Source organism: Conger conger, chromosome 1, assembly GCF_963514075.1.
Source record: "Conger conger chromosome 1, fConCon1.1, whole genome shotgun sequence".
Taxonomy (NCBI): domain Eukaryota; kingdom Metazoa; phylum Chordata; class Actinopteri; order Anguilliformes; family Congridae; genus Conger; species Conger conger.
In genome coordinates, this window is record NC_083760.1 from 35,636,877 (window position 1) to 35,652,437 (window position 15,561).

General features: G+C 40.7%; 1 long non-coding RNA gene across 1 annotated transcript in view; it reads left to right on the forward strand.

The window, feature by feature from the left end:
- Nucleotides 1–15,561, forward strand: part of LOC133107818 (uncharacterized) — a 30,823-nt gene that overhangs the window by 11,879 nt on the left and 3,383 nt on the right. Inside the window, exons 2-3 of the long non-coding RNA XR_009704627.1 lie at nt 8,470–8,735; nt 15,250–15,364. This is a non-coding gene — a long non-coding RNA (uncharacterized LOC133107818). The remainder of the gene's footprint in view (nt 1–8,469; nt 8,736–15,249; nt 15,365–15,561) is intronic.

Consider the following 15,561-nt stretch of genomic DNA (forward strand, 5'->3'; position numbering starts at 1 on the left):
TAATGTTTGGGACACATGGTTTCACAGGTGTTTGTAATTGCTCAGGTGTGTTTAATTGCCTCCTTAATGCAGGTATAAGAGAGCTCTCAGCACCTACTCTTTCCTCTGGACTTTCAATCACTGTTGGAAACTATTATTGCTGTTTATCAACATGAGTTGTCCCAATTGAAGTCAAAGAAGCCATTATGAGACAGAGGAACAAGAATAAAAAGGTTAGAGACATCGGTCAAGCCTTAAGCTCACCAAAATCAACTGTTTTCAACATAATTAAGAAGAAAGAGAGCACTGGTGAGTTTACTAATCACTAAGGGACTGGCAGGCCAAGGAAGTGGTTTACAATTTATATACAGTAGTGTTGAATTTGGAGTCATACATCTTATTTGAGTTGCTAACCAGCCCACAGGATGTTTCTGACAAATTAGAGACACAACCAGCATTGTCTCTCTTTGTGGGAGGGTGGCTTTAAAGTGGCATTTCCATGCTCTCACATTGGATTGTGACAGCTGTAATCATTGCTTTGTCAGAGTAGACAAGTGACCATGAAAACGAAGGCAAGGCACAAATGGCTGCCTGTGACAACGGAATGGCCCCTTTTATTTAGGCTGCTTTTCATTGTACTGCTGTGTGCAACACGTCTGTCTTTTAGCTAAACAATGGAAGGGAATGGATGCAGAGAAACAGATCCTTGATCAGTTGTGGGGTCAGGGCTTGTAATGCAGAGTTCCAAGGAGCAAGTAACTCCTTTCATAATGGTAGTGATTAGCTGTGATTGAGTGCCTTTGTGTTAGGGAACCTGCCTAGACACCAGAAGGAGGGGATTTTTCCTCAGATTACATTTTCTGAAATTTCACCATTTCACCAGGAAAGAGATTGCCATTTAATGTTATTTCCGTTGTGAGATGCAGTAAGTGTGCTTCTTTGTCAGCCTGATACCTGGATGCAGAGGTGTTTTTATAACATAAGTGGGTACCAAAGCCATTGTGACACTTCCAAACCTTAAATCCCCCTAAATGTTACCTTAGTGGAGTAAGAAAGGTGACAATCAGTTAAGTAAATTAACATCTCCGGGATCTGGTCATTTTAACAGCCAGTGCATACAGTATTAGAGTCTGCACTGCAAAGTCCTGCATCTGAAGGGTATATCACTGGCAATAGAATTGCATAACACTGATATTTTAAACCACTTAGTGAAGTGCTGTAGCTAATTTGCCTTGTGAGGTAATCACAAATCAAACTACAAATGATGTTCTCATCCAGATTGTTGGCATCCTGGGATCTGATTGGGTATAAGCTTTGTATGTGCTGTACATTGGTTTGCAAATGTTAATGTTTGTTGGGGAGAGCAGGGTAAGTTTCACACTGTTCATTTCTCCATAGCAGGAGGCACTATCTCAAAAAATCAATAGCCATTTTGTGTGACCTTGTGTTCTGAAGTGAACTTCCTGTTTCAATGTGGTCAAAATCGCACTATTCAAAAGAGTTTCTTATTTTTCACCTTAACCAGGTGCTCAAAAAAAAAAAAATGAACCCGCCTGACCAACTGCCAAATTACAAATGAAATATGATAATCAAAAAGCAAAACACTTGGCTTAAAAGTATAAAATACAGCACTCTAAAAACAGCGCTTTCAACAAGTGACTCCCCCATAAGTGTTTCCTGAAACTGCAGAGGTTTCCAGCTTTATTTTGTCTGGACCTGTGAAAACCGCTGAACACAATTTGCAATTGGCTGCACCTGCAGGAGCCAGCTACAGGCATGCAGGGACTCCAATACATCTCAAGGTCAGATTAACATAGTACTGCAGCTAAAGTATCACTTTATTCTCTCTTCTACTCAGTTAAAAAACATTATTTTGAATATTCGTACCTAAAAAAGTTTTATTACAGAAAATGTGAAGTGCCATTGTTTTACTTTTGAAGGTGAAAAAACAGAAAACTATCCACACCTCACCTCACCAATGTGGTGATTTTGACCACATTTAAGCGGGACACAAAGTCACACAAAATGGTTATTCAATCTTTGCCATAGTGCCTTGTTTCAGAGAAATGAAAGGTGTGACCGTTTATTCCACTTTCTCCTACTATGCAAAGTCTTAGGCAAAGGGAGTTTTCATGCTTAATTTTACCTTTAAACCTAATTTTTTTATACTCTAGTGAAACAGGAAGTGGTGGAATGACACAAAATAGTTCATTAGACTGAGATTAATTAAATTAAAGTAAAACTGTCCTGCCAATTTGATTTTATTTACAATAATTGTTAGGGTTGCCAATCATTTTCGTGCCAGTGTTTTTCCAAAAAAAAATTGATTACTAAATAAAAAACATTGAACCATGAGAGTAAATGTGTTGAAATAAAAGTATATTGATTTACCGTCTGTTTGAACATAAAATATAGATCATTATCCATGTTGTTTATTATATGTAGCCTTTGTATAAACCATAACACCACACGTAAATGCACAGCAAACGCATGCACTCCTGTCTCTCTGCGTATTGATGCATGACCTAGCTCGGTGAAGTGAGCATAGAAAACAAGATAACGTTCGCTAGATAATTAGGAAGTAATAATCGACGACAAGGTGTGTGGTTATATGATTTTAAAGCATGACACAAAGGCAAAGAACCACTCAAATCAAAGTCCCTCTGGTTCTTGTCGATCTTGGGTCAAAATGGTCTCCCAAAAGTGGTACGGACATGTCCCTACCTAAATCTCGGCCAATGGTGCTATAAGTATACAGTATGTTATATCATGGATAGCTAGCTAGGTCTACACTACAGCTCTACTGCAGCTGCAGCTCTACTCTCATAGCGATCGTAGCAAAGCTGCAATTGTTCAGCTACGTGCCTATGTGAAGGCTGTTTGGGTTTTTGTGGTTTTGGAACTGTGACTTTTTCAAACCATGGTATACCATGAAACCGGAAACCAGCCAATGCCTACACACTCTTGTACACTCCCTGCCAGGAAACCCGCTCTTGGGGCTGAACCATTGAGGGGAGAGAGTGGGGGGCCTTGCCTTGCTAATGTGGATCTATCATGTTTACTCTCTTGGCTGATGCCCATGCTTCCAGGGTGCCTTGCATAGCTGGCATTCTTGCGTGTTATCCGCTTACCATTTATACAGCTGGATGTTGACAGAGGCAGTTCAGGTCAAGTGCTTGGTTCAAAGGTATGGGTACGGTTTCCCCTTCCTGGGAATTGAACCGGCAACTTCCTGGTTTGGGGCTCATTTCCTTATTTTTTCATTACATTAATGGCACTTGGCAGACGCTCTTATCCAGAGCAACATACAGTTGATTAGACTAAGCAGGAGACAATCCTCCCCTGGAGCAATGCAGGGTTAAGGGCCTTGCTTAAAGGCCCAATGGCTGTGCGATCTTATTGTGGCTACACCAGGGATCAAACCACTGACCTTGTGGGTCCCAGTCATCTACCTTGACCACTACGCTACAGGCCACCCTGTAGCTTCTTTGTACCAGTTGAGAGTTTCAGTCTCCCAATATTTATCTCTAGGAGGCTCTTGTGGGCAGGTGTGGCAAGCTCAATTCCTACAGGGCTGCTGTTTACTTTTATTTTTGTTCCAGCCAATTTTGCCTGGCTTAATGAGTCAAATTATTTAATTATATGTCAACCTGAAGCATGTCCAGTATTACAATGCAAATGTCAGTGTGGAATATAAGGCAATTGAACTTGCAGAGAATAAATTATTCAAATGCAACTTTGATGCACAGCAAGGGAAACAGAAAGCTAGTGATTAGCGTTTATTAGCCATTGACTATTGGCTACAGTGGAATAGATTGCAGCGTAAAACTGTATTATGTGAAACAAGCAAATAGTAACCATGTTGTCCCCCACCCCCATGCACTGTCTCTGACTTATTTGGTGGGGGACAATTAGCCTTGTGGAACAACCCCATTTGCTGTTGATGAATCCTGGCAAACCTGGCAAAGTGATCTTGCAGCTTGGGAGCTACAATCCAATCTGCCTACCTACTGCAGTAGTTTATTTCACAGCTAATGTTACCCATTACCATCATTTAGATGGACCTATCCAGAGCAACTTGCAATGCAACTACAATGTACATTGAAAGTCACTCTGGATATAGTCTAATGTATTTGCCAATTTCGCCTGGTATGAACAATTCAGTGCTAAAACATTCTCAGTGTGTAAGTAAGTGGAGCGTAACTTTAAAATACTATTGCACGTTAACTAACTTAACTATCCAAGAACAAGTATGAATTCTAAACATATCCATTATATGGATTATGATTTGCATTGAATGATAATGGTTGAGTGTGACATCACTGCTTTGGTGCTTTTAGAACATTTCTAAAGCCTAATAAAAGCCGAATAAATTGTAAATAGTTCCACCTGCTGATTAAGATGATGCTTGTGTTTGGTTCTTTGTCAGCAGAACATTGTAATAAAAGGTAAAATGCTCACAAGTTGTGGAAAATAAACAGTTTATATTGTATCATCTCAATTGTACACTGAGCTAACATAGACTCACTGTTTTCCTTCCACCAGAAGGTAACGTCCATTCAACTGTAGCTTTTCTCCTCAGGAATGTGGTTTATGATAATGGTTGCTTCTTGGCTATACCAGACACTAAAACACTTTGACTGATGTGAATTAGAACAATAATTATAGAGAAAACAACAAATAACTGCACAACTTATCTGCGTTCAGAAACACCTATTCACGATGTTCCGAAAAGGCACCAGAAGCACAACTAGGCCTACTACAGTTGGCATGTTTCATGTTGAACGTTCAAGGAAGGAAGTAAACAGATGTAGTGTATCGCCTTCCAGTTTCACAGAACTTCAATTACAAAAATTGTGCAATCGAAAGGAAAATGCTCCTTCTTTAAAATGAATTATATTATCTAGGCAAAATCCATCTAACACTTAAGGACTGAAGTAAAATGGGCCAATTGAAGACAAATTGTAGTCCACTTAAAAGTAGAAAGTGAACAAAATATCCGCTTTTCTGAAGCTAGCTACCGTTAATGCATTGACACTGCTTCATTCACAATTCCTTTCTACAACAAAAATCTACCCAGCACTTACTTTGTGGCAAAGCAATGACCCAAAACACACTGCCAACACAGTTTTAGACTTGCCAAGTCAATCAGCAGACCTTAACCCAATTGAGCATGCATTTCGCATCAGAAAAGAAGAATGCAAAAGTTTGGTGATGTCAATGGGTCGCAGGCTTGATGCAGTTATTGGTAGCAAGGGATATGCTACCAAATATTAAGTGTTATTTACTTTCAAGTACTTAAATACTCTCTCTTCCAGTACCTTTGCTCGCTTCAGAATTGGGTGGTCTGATACCAAACGTGCTATGTTCTAAGTAGTTTAACACATCTAGGTGTAAATACCAGGAAATAAAAGCTGAAATTCTGAACATTTTCCTTGTGCTCATCTTTTTATCTCAACCCCAAATGTATTCAGTGTATTGCAAAAATGGCCTTCCCTATCCAATACTTTTGGAGGTGACTGTAATTTTGTCCAACCAAAATAGCATTTCAGTTAGGGAAGCGCCTGAAATATGAGATGAGATACTATATTGTTTTAGTTAGTGATCAAATCCCTGCCTTTTAAAAACAAAGTTGAAAAGAGAAGTCAAGTTGAAAGCTTGCTTTACATCGGTAGCCATTTTTCCCCTCAGGTAAGCAATGTATATAAAGCCCATTCAAGGTAGGCCAGGTAAGCATTTTGAACACATAGTGGTGATTTCGTCTTATTGTTGTAGAGAGAGGATAATGCATGCAAAAGTTGTAGGTGTAACACTTTCAACAAAAATCTTAACCGAGAGAAAGTTAAACATGTGTTGTGTTAGATCGGTAACTAATTCAAATTCAAGTCCAAATGCTCAGCAGGATTTGGCTATAGCATAAACCAAGGAGGATTTTTTTCTCTGTCAGCAAGGTTGTCATCCTGTAGGAGAAGCTTTTCTGTTTAGTCAGGCCAGCTGCACATTAAGTGTGCTCCTCCAACAGAATGACAGCACAGCTCATACTATGGACTGCAGATGGAAAGGCATCAATGGCTTGTGTTATGAATCATGCCACGGTCAAAATCACTGAGATCACATTTCTTTCCCCCATTCTGATGGCCGATGTGAACATTAACTAAAGCTGATGCATGATTTTTTTGCATTGCACTGCTGCCACATGATTGCCTGATTAGATAATCACATGAATAAGTAGGTGTACAGATGTTTCTAATAAAGTGTACATAGTGTAATAGAGTGTACATCTTTTCCATGTTTGCATTATCCTTGAGTTCATACTTCCTCATCTGCTTCTGATTCACGATGCCATGGCTAGATTCCTCAAAAATTGTTCAGAGCTTCTAATAACCAGAGAAAAACAAAAATTAGGATGTCTACGATGTGGAATATTGGGACTCGCGCTCTCAATATGGGAAGATTGTGGCTTACCAAGACAGGACAGGGTGGTTTGTATGGGAAAGCTGCAATGCAGTAGTGGGCCTAGGCCCTGGGGAATAGGCTGGGATTCCAAGTGGTAAAACAGGTACACATACTCACTGTTTTGTAGCCTTAAATTGACCTCAGTCAGGCCCTTTTCTATCCCTTTTACTAAATGTATCACTGGTCGATGAGGTCAGGATCTCTCTGTCTTTCACTTAAAATCACTAATGAAATGTGCAGGCAGATGCTGGGACTTCAAGGCCTTGGGCATGAAGTCACTGGCACCTAGGCACGTGGAGGTAGGGGGTGGGCTCCCTGAAAGTAATCAGCGGGAGGCTATGTTTAGAGATGGGTGCTTGCCAGCATGAAGGGTAGTAATTGGTGGATATATTCTAATGGGAGTGTCCAAGGATTGTCAATAAAGACGGATGTATCATGAAGTTTATTTGGAGTTCTCTTAGACTGCCCTTGAGAAGTTCTCTCTGTGTATATTGTTAAATAAATTATAGCTGATTGGACGTGTTGTTGTGGCCGTCTGATGTCTTGGGGTTGTCAAGAAGATATACCCTGACACACTGACATTTGTTTGCAAGCTATAGTTATTTAACACAATAAGACAATTTCAGTTTTAGGCTGACTGTCTGGATTTGCTCAGTTTTACTACTAAAATAAAGGTACATTCTTATTGCCCTGTTTTCTGATGCCTCCCTATACACTTACGGAATTCAGAAATGTGAGTGTATCAAACTGTTTTGAAAATTAGGCATACCTCCTGTTACGACTTGTAAAACGTGTTTCTTGGCAGTATACTGTATTTCTGTGAATGGAATCCATTTTTTCCAATAGTGGAAAGTTTTTTCCAAATTAGAAGTTCCAGAATGGACTGGTTCTATCTACGGAATGAGGGTTTTTCTCATAAGACTATCGGCGCTTATTTCTTCTCCACTGCAGGTACTGTTTCACTTAACCAGTTGTTCAGAGAATAGCTTATTGACATTTTCAGATGCCAATGACAATGATCTTTTTCTCTATAGGACAAATCTGCGTGATGTCACAACAGCAAAGAACTTACTTCTGGGTGGATAACGGGTCTACTGCCTACTGACGTTGAGGAATATGAATAGCGGGCACTGTTTTCCATGGCTTAACAATTGTCAATTAACCAAGTCAATGTTGGAATATAACAATACTTGAATGAAATTGTTTTATTCATATGATTTATACAATGTGGGCTAGCTAATGTGAAGTTAACATTAGCTGTCAGCACCCCCCTAACGTTGTAGCCAACGTTAGCTAGCCAACATCATTAACATGAATTACCCGTGAAAACTAGCTACTTAGTGTTATTGGAAAACCTATTACTGTAATGTTACCACCGAAACTAATTAGCTAGCTAGCTGTAGGATCTGGGTTATCCTCCCTTAAGTTATCCTCCCTGGGTTATTTCAGCATTGTTAACTTGCTAACTGTTTCTACACAGCTCTGGTTCAGTCGATTTTTAAGTAATATCACTGAGTGGCCACCTGGAAGTATCTTAGCGATCTCTGTTTACAAACATTCTAATTTGCCCTATTGTGAAAACTGCCTTTGACATAGCAATAGGGTCAGAAAGCAATGAGCCAGAACAGAACAGCCACAATGGCTAACATGCCTAGGCCTAGGGAGGTAGGTAATTGAATGGGGGCCGGAGCAGGAGGGAGCATTCACACAACTGAAGACAGCCCTCTGCTGTGCACTGGCCCTGGGAATTCCAGATGGGGAAAGGAGCTTTCACATATACAGCAACATCCAGGGGGGGTCACTTCACAGCTGTGGTCACCCAGGATCATGGGGAAAACATGAGACCAAGCGCTTACCTAACAACATGGCAGGACTTTGTAGCTGCAGGCCTGCCACGATGCCTGCAGGCTCTTGATTGTGCAAATTGGGCACTGGAGTCTGCAGAGTACATTGTGTTGGGAGGTGAGATTGTGTATTACACAAAACACACTCTTGTTGAATTGTTAAACACTAGAAGGTTGTCTTCTGTTACAGGTCAACGATGGGCTAAGTGGGAGGCTAATCTCCTACTTCCGGTGTGAAGGTGGTACATGACACCAGGATTAACGCAGCGGAGTTGCTCAGTACAGAAGGGGAACCTTATCACTGCCCACTGAATGGAGAGGATGAGGATGGCCCAACCTTCCCGGAGGAGCCATTGGCAGATCCAGATCTTAACATTTTTGTTGATGGGCCACACATGTGCAATGACAGGAAACCATTCACTGCCTGGGCAATGGTAATCAAAGATCCAGAACTAGGTACAGTTTCTGTTCACTAAGGATCCATGCTGGCTAATTTAAGCCCTTAATAAAGCATGCGAGCATGGGGAGAATCAACAGGTTAACAGCCACACAGACAGTAGATATGCTTGGGGGGTGGTGCATGATTTTATGAATATATGGAAACACTGCTTGCTTTATAACATCTGGGGGACAAGCAATCAAGAATCATGATCATGTGATGCAACCAGCAGGCATTGTTGATTTTCCTGCTGAATTAGGGTAATGATTAAGCTGGCACAGGGAGGCAGCTCACTCTGTTTCCTCAGATGACCATGAACCGGCCCTAACCTCACTAACCTCTTAGAGTTACAGAGTAGAGAGGATTAGCAGGAAATAGAACTCTGGAGAAGGGGGGGGTAACTTTGGAGGGTGTGGGTGAGTATCCTGCAGGGCATGTTGTGCCTGGAAAGGGAATCCGGGGCTGCCTGCTGGATGTGTCAAACGTCCTTCAGTCCATGGAAATTGTCCGTCAGTTCATGGAAAATGTTTGTCAGTTCATGGAAAACGGCTGTCAGCTAAGGGAAATATCCGTCATCTATGGAAAATATCGGTCTACGGAACACATTCACCCGTCTACAGAAAGCAGCCATCAGTCTAAGATGTCAGTGGGTGTATGTCCATGGGTGTATGGAAAACAGCAGTATGGAAAATGGCAGTCAGTTTATGGAAAACAACTGTTTTTTTTGGGAAAACAGCCTTCAGTTGAAGGAAAACATCCCTAGGTCTATAGGAAAAATGGAAAATGGAAAAAATCTCTCTATCTCTGGAAAACATCCATCAGCTTCAGATGTACTTTGGTAGCAGAAGCATGCTAACTGTTGGAAATAACGAAATGTCACTGAATTTAACCAGCCAGTGACTACAACAGAAGCTGGATTTGCAGGCTAGCTAGCTAACTTTAGCCACGTTAAAGTTATTGGGGCAGTGGCTACTGATTGCACGTTCAATAGTATTGCGGTTGCTATGTTGTGGCTAGTTAGTTATCGTCATGGGCACCGCCGTGTTTGTTTACAATTCAGGGACATTTCCTTGAGTGTAACCAGGAACCGGAAGTGACCTTCATTCCCACAAAGGACGGTTATTGAGCATGCTCAGAATTGGTTAGGACAGTGTTCCCCAAATGTAAGTAGTAGACCAAAGAGAAAAAAAAATCTGATGCAATTTGGAGGCTTCTGGTGCATTTTAATATATTAACTTCATCCCTAATAAATGACTTTATTCTGAAGAATTTCATTAAGTTTACGTTCATATATATATATATATATATATATATATATATATATATATATATATATATATACCGGCATCACACAAAATATAATCTTGTAGTGCCATCCATCCATCCATCCATCCATTATCTGAACCCGCTTATCCTGATCAGGGTCGCAGGGGGGCTGGAGCCTATCCCAGCATACATTGGGCGAAAGGCAGGAATACACCCTGGACAGGTCGCCAGTCTATCACAGGGCACACACACCATTCACTCACACACTCATACCTACGGGCAATTTAGACTCTCCAATCAGCCTAACGTGCATGTCTTTGGACTGTGGGAGGAAACCGGAGTACCCGGAGGAAACCCACGCAGACACGGGGAGAACATGCAAACTCCGCACAGAGAGGCCCTGGCCGACGGGGATTCGAACCCAGGACCCCCTTGCTGTGAGGCGGCAGTGCTACCCACTGCACCATCCGTGCGGCCTCTTGTAGTGCCATTAACAAGAAATTTGTTCAGAAAGAATTACAAAAATATGGTAATGATAACTCTTCACTTGAATAAACAAAGTATTTTACAAAGCGTTACCTAAAAGATATATAGTACTGTGCAAAAGTTTTAGGCAGGTGTGACAAAATTCTGTAAATTAAGAATGCTTTCAAAAATAGAAATGTTAATAGTTTATTTGTATCAATTAACAAAATACAAAGTGAGTGGACCGAAGAAAAATCTAAATCAAATCAATATTTGGTGTGACCACCCTTTGCCTTCAAACCAGGATCAATTCCTCTAGGTACACTTGCACAAAGTCAGGGATTTTGAAGGCATATAGTCAGGTGTGTGATTAATTAATTATACCAAACAGGAGCTAATGATCATCAATTTAATATGTAGGTTGAAACAATCATTAACTGAAACAGAAACAGCTCTGTAGGAGGGTTAAAGTGGGTGAGGAACAGCTAAACTCTGCGTCTAAGGTGAGGTTGCTGTTTAAAGTCAGAAGTCATACACCATGCTGCATCAGCAAGGTCTCTCCAAGGCAGAAATTTCAAGGCAGACAGGGGTTTCCAGATGTGCTGTCCAAGCTCTGTTGAAGAAGCACAATGAAACAGGAAACGTTGAGGTCGTGGTCGGCCCAGAAGACTTAATGCAGCAGATAAAAGACACATCATGTTTACTTCCCCTCGCAATCAGAAGATGTCCAGCAGTGCCATCAGCTCAGAATTTGCAGAAACCAGTGGGACCCAGGTACACCGATCTACTGTGTGGAGAAGTCTGGTCAGAAGTGGTCTTCAGGGAAGAATTGTGGCCAAAAAGCCATACCTCTGACGTGGAAACAAGGCCAAGCGACTCAACTGCACAAAAACACAGGAACTGGGGTGCAGAAAAATGGCAGCAGGTTCTCTGGACTGATTAAATATTTGGCTGTAGCAGAAGGCAGTTTGTTCCAAGGGCTGGAGAGCGGTACAAGAATGAGTGTCTGCAGGCAACAGTGAAGATGGTGGAGGTTCCTTGCAAGTTTGGGGCTGCATTTCTGCAAATAGAGTTGGGGATTTGGTCAGAATTAATGGTCTCAATACTGAGAAGTACAGGCAGATACTTATCCATCATGCAATACCATCGGGGAGGCAACTGATTGGCCCCAAATTTATTCTGCAGTGGGACAACGACCCCAAACATACAGCCCATGTCATTAGAACTATCTTCAGCGTAAAGAAGAACAAGGAGTCCTGGAAGTGATGGTATGGCCCCCACAGAGCCCTGATCTCAGCATCATCGAGACTCTCTGGGATTACATGAAGAGACAGAAGCATTTGAGGCTTTAAATCCACAGAAGAACTGTGGCTAGTTCTCCAAGTTGTTTGGAACAGCCTACCTGCCGAGTTCCTTCAAAAAGTGTGTGCAAGTATACCTTGAAGAATTTATGCCGTTTTGAAGGCAAAGGGTGGTCACACCAAATATTGATTTGATTTTGATTTTTCTTCTGTTCAATCACTTCTTCTGTTCATGCATTTTGTTAATTACAGCATTTTTTCAAACCTGCCTAAACATTTTTCACAGTACTGTATTTTTAACTTTAATGATATTGAACAACATCTCTAATATGACTATGTACAAATTCAACTATTAGGTTTATAGTCAGTCATCCATGTCAAACTCTGACTCTTCCCAGCCCAGAGATTGGGAACTGATGTTGTGTCAATTTGAACTGATTTGTTTATTAGATTGTGGGCTCTATCTCTACACTGCATGTGAGGCTGGCACTGGGGCTTTCTGTGGACCTGTCTATGAGCCTGGCTGGGGCCTGACTAGCTTTGGTGTGGAGGCTGACTAACCCCCCCCCTCTACAAAAACAAATTCTATTTCATCATTCGTATTCTTCACATTAATTTTGGACACAATTGGTATCACTCAATACCGTATTGGTAAAATCACAATTAAGCACTAATCAAATTTAGAGCATCGTAATCATTGATGAATTAATGAACCTCTAATGTTTCTGTTAAGTACCCTAAATAATACGAACACTTCATATTACATAATGTAAAACTCAATCTGTAGGCTACATACATTGCATTTAGACATTTTCTGCTGCAACACCAAATGACACTAAATGTTCGCTAAATTACCAAAAATGCAATCAATATGGATTCAATGACGTTACGTTATGACTGATGTTCAGCCCCTAAAGTCACATACGTTATTGACAGATTTCCAACTGCACAAAATCGGATCTTAAGAATGAATTTGCTAATTGATCTCGGATATCTATATCTTACACTTAATGTTAGGTAAGTGATCTAGAACTATGTCTACTGTCCATGTCCAGGATCTGCTTTCTAGGAGGCATGTCGCTGTCCGCTGTAAGCCTGTGTGGGAAATTGTGAAATTGAAGTTTTGTTGCAAATCGTGCCTGACAGGCTATATTCTATGTTAATTAAGATCACGTTACCCGAAGTCAGCAAACTGTTCAAGAATGTGTCAGAGTAGCCAATTTTAAAGTTAGCTAGGCATTAGGCTCTGAAATGGATCACAATATAGGATAGTCCATCCTATAATATGGTTTACTTTATTATTGTAACATTACAACTATTTTACTTTGAGGTTAGTTTGCTAACCGGGTAAACGCTGATAGAACGTATGTGTTAACTAGCTAGCTAATATGTGAAATAGCCTACAGAAAATACAACAAACTCACTGCTGATTGTGATTAGATGACTACATTACATCACTTTTGCAGAGAAAATGACGAGCTATCAGCGCAGAGAGCAGCAGTAGGTGCTTTCCTCTCTCCAAAGAGAGTACATGATTAACGTCACGTTGATAAACTGGTGCGTGACAATGCAGTTGGCAGCAGACAATATTATTATGCTACAGATTTTATAAGTACAGTTACCATGGAATATATATTATATAAGTGGAGTTAACGAGTGGAGCAAAAACGAGAACGAGGAGTGAAGAAAATTGGGACAAGCTTTTCGGCTTCGCCATCATCACAGTCGAGGTCCTGTGAAGAAATAGCCCTATCATAATCGTTATTTTTTGCTGAAGCCACACATATTCCCATAGCCAATTACAGATGGTACTCGTGGTCAGGCGATTTAAAGCTACAAAATTGCTTGTACGTTTCAAGGACAAGTTGCATAGTCAGCTACAGTACCCTGTAAGAACACGAACCTGGATGGAACCTTCGTACAGGATAATTGCGATGAGGTGGAGGAAACAACCAGAGAGAATGAAAGTGAAGGGGGTGAGTAATTACACTGCTTTACTTCATATTGCCCAAAGCAGCAGATAAACGCTCATTCCAAATTGGCTGGTATCAAATTCCATAATCTAAACAGCGTCCGAATATTCAGAGAAATGCAACCGAATGTTTCGCTTTGCATGCAGGTTATTTGCATCTAGTAGCCTATAACCGCATTTAATGACGCTACTTTCATCGCGTGAGTGTTGTCCTCTGAGATTGTTGAATATCAGGTTCATTTTTGCCATTGTGTTTTCAAGTAGCATATGTTAAACAACTGCTATGCAGTGGTGCTGTTGGTGTCTTGCAATAATGTTGCAACTTCAGCTGCTGCCTGGCTCACTATTAAATTAAATACATTTCCACAAAATAGGTTTAACTCAGGCAATGTTCCCAACAAATAGCCCCCATCCAGGTTATAGACAGTTTTGTATCAACCTTGCAGATGGCGATAGCATGACAGGCGATAGATAGATTTTATCAATAATGCTGTATATTGTGTTTTTAGTTTAAAATGCAAGTAGCCTACTTAATGTAGACTGATCGTGTTCTGAACACCAAATTATCTCACTATGTTCCGAACAGTACAATTTTCATGACAAATAAATAAGACATCACTTCCAGATCAGCTTTGGTTTTTGTCTGTGTGTAAAGTTTCATTCCTTCCGTTTTTATAAAAACTTGGTAAGAGTCACGTGCGAGATCCATTTCAGCATACAGTGACAAGATAATGGTGCCCCCCTGTGACAGTGTAGTTGGGAAGCTGTAACGATAGACTATGAACCGGGCAGGCCGAACAGCTCAGCCAAATAAGCCTGTGCAAAACTGTGGTAGTTGTGCTTCAGTTGATGTTCGGGAACATTGTGAGCTAACACTGGGAAGCTGTGTTGTAATGTAACATCTCTTATTCCAGTTCCCTGCCATCTCCTCTTTCTGGATCTGGACAGTGCCAGATTTTCTGCATTGTGTTTTTCTAGTATGTGGGTGTGAGCATGATGAAGTCACTCAGTGACAGGAAAAGACTTCGCTGAAGCATACATCATCACTATGCCGGGGTAGTGGAGGAGGACGGAGTTGAAGCCGTTTTGTTTGTCTACTTTGAAAATGAGACGGTGGAGGAAGGGAGTCCACAATGATCGGTTTCCAGGGCATGGAGTGGAGGAGGATGGTAGTAGAATTTAGAAGAATGCAGTTTCCCGCTAATGGGACATACCCTCTCATTCCTATCGCTTATTTTTCTCCTCTTTTAGCTTTTACTTGCTTCTGATGTGGAAATCATAGAAGTAGAAGTTAAGAACTCCTGAACTATCCTTCCTTATGAGGAAACACAAGTGCACCCTTTGTGGAAGTATTATTTCGTAAAGCGTGACTTATAAATGATTAACCTGTGATCCACCTCTCATCTACCACATCTGTAACTGACGTGGCTTTGGACTGACATTTGAAGGAGCAAGGACATTCCATTTGCCTAATTCATTTTCTCGATTTCCCTGTCTTTACTTCTTTTTTCTTTCATCTTTTCCTAGCCTCCTGATGGGTGGAGCTAGCGGCAAGAAAATGTGAAAAGAAAAGGAAAAAGGAGAAAAATAAGGGATTGGAAAGTGCCACACTGTGGAAACCTGGTGTGGTGAATAATTTCAGGTAAGATGATTTTCTTAACAACATAATGTGCAATACGAAACTTTTTAAAACTATTTTATTGAAAATTATATTTACAGTGCTGAATATTGTAGGTAAATCTTATCAGTTAAGTAAACATTGTAACTAATCATAGTATATGCCTTTCATGTGTATGTATTGTACAAATGGATGGAGAAATATGATAATCTAATCCAGTC